The sequence below is a fragment of the Micropterus salmoides genome, unplaced genomic scaffold, assembly GCF_014851395.1.
Source record: "Micropterus salmoides isolate LMB-PRFRI ecotype aquatic unplaced genomic scaffold, ASM1485139v1 Ms_hic_scaffold_22, whole genome shotgun sequence".
Lineage (NCBI taxonomy): Eukaryota > Metazoa > Chordata > Actinopteri > Centrarchiformes > Centrarchidae > Micropterus > Micropterus salmoides.
Window position 1 is genome coordinate 9,007,700 of NW_024041373.1, and position 5,729 is coordinate 9,013,428.

Below are 5,729 nucleotides of genomic sequence, written 5' to 3' on the forward strand. Positions count from 1 at the left end.
TTACTGCTTTTTCCGTTCATTAAGTGTATGCCATAGCGACCACTTAGCCTTGTGCAGGAATGTGATGCTTAGACAATACAGACTAGCTGTGAATTATTTTGTCGTAAAATTATCCGACCCAACACGGAGAAAATACCTTTTCCCATCAGTGAGGCTGTGACGTGAGTGGGTGATCTAACAGTCACTCACTCTCACTCTCACTAACACACACACACACACACACACACACACACACACACACACACACGAGTGCCTCACAGTCATGTGCCATCAGCTCAGGGGGAAACTTCTCTCAAACAAGACACGATGTGTTGCACGCACACATCCTCACGCACACTTAAATCTTTATTTCCCCTCATGATGCTGTGTACAAGCTTTGTTTTGTGTGAGAGACATGTTTTCTGCTCTACTTACCCGCATCTCAGCAGAGAAAATGACAAGAGGGTGACTACGGCTGGAAGAATACTTCAGTCATTTTCATACATTACAGTTAGAGATCCCTAGAAACAGAATGGAGTCATATTTTATGATTTTTAACAGACTCCTGGATCACCAAAACACAAGTGTTTACAAAATCGGCAGTTTTAACGTGCACTTATTCGAGCTCACTGTAATATTGTCGTACACCTCCACCTGATAGTTCTTGTGTCTACCTCCTGTTGAAAGACCAAACAAAGGCCAATATATTATATTTTTATTTCAGTTTACTAATGTGTCATGGCAAGCTGCACTCATGATTGCTGCTAATTACAAAGATCTTGGTGAGAGACAAGAGAAGGACTCCAGCTACACTCCGTCATCTTGTTTGAACCACTACCATTGTGAACTACTCATCGGTGACCATCTCCACAGAGTATCAGGGCAAGCCCTCATTTGCCCTGCGCAACACAATGTTATCATACCTGATGTCAAGGTTTTTTATCATATGGAACTGCCCACCGCTAGAGTCGATTGAGCATACCTACACCTGCGTAACGGTGTGTGTGGTGGTCTTCATAGCCTCTTGCAGGACAAGAGCCGAGTAAAAAGGGGATTCTTTCAGTAATGTTAAATCAAGGAGCCTGCTGAAGATGAGCCAAGGTAATTCCTCCATCTTTGACCCTCCTCAACCTGCCGCCTCTCTTCATCAGGCTCACCTTTGTCTGAGCTGCAGGTGGCTCGAGCTGACAGACTGGCAGGCAGGAAGAGACACAGCAACACAGAAAGGCTGGTCAAACACGACAGCTAGAGAGGCTGTGGATAGTTTTTTCTCAAATGCCCCCTTACTTTAAATGTTACAGACAGGAGGAATTTACATACTTGACATTTGCACCTTTTCAAAGAAGAGCAGGAATAAGATGCAGAAATACCTTCTTTGTTACATGCAAGGTAGGTAAAGGGCTCAAGCTGAACCTTAGATCACCGGAAAGTGAGATATGCGTTAGGGATTAAGATACTGCGCCAGAAATATGGAATGTCTGGCATTATCTTGAGTGTTTTTGTACATGAAAGCCGATAGCTGAAGTAAAGAGGTATCTCTTAACTAAACACCTTCCACACTGATAAAACCATCACTAATCTTGTGTTAAAGCCAAAACACACAGCTGAACGCCTCCATGCTCAGCACGTCAGCAACTGCAGAGAAGGCAGCTAAAACATTAGCGACTCCTCCTTTATGTAAGGACACAAAAGCAGGATGCACTGAAGACAAGAATCACAGTTAAATTTTTTCCTACAATGAGACAAATCCACAGACACCTGGAGTGATGGAGATTAGCAGAGGAAATGTGTCCCTTCAAGGCTCAAACACAAACATGCTGTCTGACAAGGTCACTGCATTTGTAAGAGGCTGGAGCGAGCTGAGAAAATGGTACTGTACAAACGTTCCCAATGAGGATTTTACTGCCAGCTATGACAGTGAGTGAGAGAGAGACACGCTTACTGTTTTGTTTTATTTATTTTATTTTATTTATTTTTTAACACAAACACACATACACTTTGATTAGTTTACGCTTTAATTACTTGTTTAATGAAATGTATGGGGTTGATTGTTCTTATGTAGTATGTATGATGCTTTGGCAATATTGTTGTTACAGATTCATGCCAATAAAGCTAATTAGAATTTTGAGAGAGAGAGAGAGAGATAGCGCGATGAAAGTTAGCAGAGAAAAATATTATCTACAAGTTTCTTCCTGCTAGTAAACGTGCAGTGTGGGTCACAGTGTGTCCGTTAAAGGGGACCTATTATACTGCATTTCCAGCCCTATATTGTAGTTCTGTGACTCCTGTATGGTGGCTTTGCATGATTCAAAGTTCAAAAAAGTATTTTCTACCTTATACTGGCTCTTCATGCTGGCCCTCATTTCAGCATCTGTCTGAAATAAGCTGTTTATGCTTCTGTTTCTGAGACCCCCCACTCCAGAGCCCACTGTCTTCTGATTGGCCATTGTCTAATGTGTTTACCAGTTTGCTGCTGGGATAGGTCTGCATATTCCTTTGTGGGCGTGGCCAGCATGCTCTGCCTGGAGCAAATGACCATTTTTGGAAATACCTGAGCCATTAGTAGAAAAAAACAGTTCAAAACAGTGTTCAGAACAGGGGGATATCTGAGGTTTTGGCTCACAGGGATTTCTTTTTAATACTTTTACCTCATCATTTGAAACTTTGGTCATGTTTAATATGAACATCTGACATTGTAACATTATAGAAATGCTAGAAAATATGAAAAAGCATTATAGGTCCCCTTTAATAAAAGTCTGTAGTTTCCCCAACTCCCCAAAGTGAAGGCTTTCAACGCTAGCTAATATCTCCCCTGTACAGCAGTTTTTAGCTGTTTATAATGTTAGCTAAATTAGTAAGGAAGTAATATTAATTAGCTGTATGTCAGTACTAATCTACTTGTCAAGGGTTGAGAACATCAGGTACAAGCTTAGACTAAACTGGTGTACAGTTCTGTCCTGTACTGTACATCCTGATAATTATATTTCAGTTTTCAGAGGAGTCTGAAATGAGGGACCATGGAGCTGAGGTTAATGAAGTAAATTAGGGATGCAAACTAGTCCTTTTAATAAATCATTCTTCCATTATCTGAACTGAGCTCTAGTAAGACTGGTTCACATGATTTATTGCACAGAGGATTGTTACAACTTCTCTTCTGTATAAGTAAGAGGTTTCTAACAATTCTCCTGAGAGGCTGTGAATTTGTTCCATCTGTGTAAAACTGGGATAAAAGGCAGCAGATGGGTTGGAAACACCAGCCGAGTCATCCCCAACATCCACCTCAAACAATCTATCAAGTAATGTTCTCAGACAGCGCGCTGCCTCCATGCCAAGCTTACAGCTGGGGTGTGAGGTAGCGTGCCAGCTTCCATCACACTGAGCCTCCTGGTGTACAGTGATGTTACATGCTTTGTAGGAGAAATGCCGGAGCTGTGGCATGCAGTTGATGGTTTCATTTGAGATGCACGATGACATACTGTGTGTGTGTGTGTGTGTGTGTGTGTGTGTGTGTGTGTGTGTGTGTGTGTGTGTGTGTGTGTGTGTGTGTGTGTGTCTGTGTGTGTGTTTAGATAGGGAATTACTTCTGGGAAAAGTCCCAGCAGGGACAGCACATACAGATAAGGTGTTTTCACATACCACAGGAGGACAGACAAGAGAGAGCGACCGAGAGAGGAAGAAAGGGTAAAGTGAGGCAGAGTCTATCACATCTCAGGAAATCTGCCAAGTTTACTGTACTGTTCAAACAGGGAAGGCATCGTGACCTACATCTCTCAAACACACTGCAGCCCTGCCTCTCACATAAACAGACACACCAGTACAGACTTCAAGGGCGCACACATGCACACACACACAAAGCCGTAGCTGCCACCCTCTATCCCCTCTACCACAATAACTTAGGCACAGTCAGAGACATTTTACAGAGGACTATAGGGACTCTGGCACAGTGCAACACAAACACTACTAAAGTCGTGTCTGTCAGACCAAATCAATGCAGTTAGTTTAAGTTGCACTTTTCACCGAGTCACACAAGGGCTGAAGGAAAGGGGAATGCTTGGCTCTGCATGGAGTGACATTTCAAAGAGATAAGCAGGGTAAATGCTATCCAAACTCCCACTGAGGGCCCTTCAAAGTGAGAGTAGTTGAAAGGGAGCGTTATAGATAAAGTGGAACCAAACTGGTAAACACAGGATGGGACCGTTCCTAAGACAGAAACTCTTTAATGCCAAGACTGAGGTATTGAAAGGGGTGAATGTTAACCTGACAAATCCTGTCTACAATTGAGCTAACCACAGAACAAAGACATACAGTGAAGCAGAATAGACCAAATCATTAAAAGGTGCCCTGTGGACTTTCTGACCATGAGTAGTGCTAGGGATCAATTTCTTTTAAGAATCAGAATAGCTTTTATTGCAAAGTAGTTTTTACATGTACGAGCAGACTGAATGACACGCTGCAGCCATCATTCCCACCAGAGATGAGCCCAATAAGGGTGGTGTCATCCACAAACTTCAGGAGCTTGACAGACTGGTGACTGGAGATTCAGCTGTTGGTGTACAGAGAAGAGCAGAGGGGAAAGAACGCAGCCCTGAGGGGGATCCGGTGCTGATGGTCCTGGAGTCAGAGACATGTTTTCCCAGCTTCATGTGCTGCTTCCTGTCCGTCAGGAAGTCTGTGATCCACCTGCAGGTGGAGTCAGGCACGTTCAGCTGAGAGCTTGTCCTGCCAGAGCTGAGATGATGGTGTTGAAAGCAGAGCTGAAATCCACAAACAGGATCCTGGCATAGGTTCCAGGGGAGTCCAGGTGCTGGGGGATGTAGTGAAGGGTCATGTTTACTGCATCGTCTACAGACCTGGTGGCTCTGTAGACAAACTGCAGGTATGGTGGGATGGTGGACTGGGGCAGGAGCGGAGCGGAGGAGTCTTGGGTGATGGTGTCGGATTGTCTCTCAAAGCGGCAGTAGAACTGGTTCACCTCATTTGCCAAGCGACGGTTGTTGATGGAGTTGGGGGGCTTTGGGTTTGTAGTTTGTGATCTGTCTGAACCCCCTACAGACAGAAGTGGCGTCGTTTGCAGAGAACTGTTGTTGGAGTTTCTCTGAGTACAGTCGTTTAGCATCTCACACCTCCTTGCAAAACCTGTACTTTAACGCCCTGCACCCGGCTCAGTCCCCACTCCTAAATGCCTTCTCCTTTTCCAGCCTTAGGCCCCATCTACACTACTGCGACTTCGAATTAAAACAGACCTTTTGCACCTCCCGTCCAGACTAAAACGGCAAAAAAAGAAGACCTAAAATGATGAAGTTTGGAAACGCTGCCAACCCCGTTTTGCGTTTCGAAACTCCAGAGGGCGTTTTAGTGAAGACGGGCAAAAATGGAAGACTTTAGAACAATGATGTAGACGCTCACGCTCGGCTCTCTGATTGGGTCTTATGGTGCTTTCAGACCAAAAGCGAAGCGAGCGTTTGGGGCGGTGAGTTTACATACAAAGTCAATGCAAAGATGCATAGAGCCGCGATTTCCTGTCGGTCGGCGCAAAGCGACACGAAGGGGGCGGGGCCGCCGACGCGAAGGACGTACGTCACCAATCTGCTGGCCGGCTGAGAGCTGCTAAACTTGGGGGAGAGGAGCAGGGAGCAGCGCTGCAACCTTTGGACAAGTAAAGACCTGTAGTCGGTCGGATTCTGCTCTGACAACTACGCCGTATCCTCGCGGGAGGAGTTCGGAGTTAACTGCTTTTATTAAATTAGCTT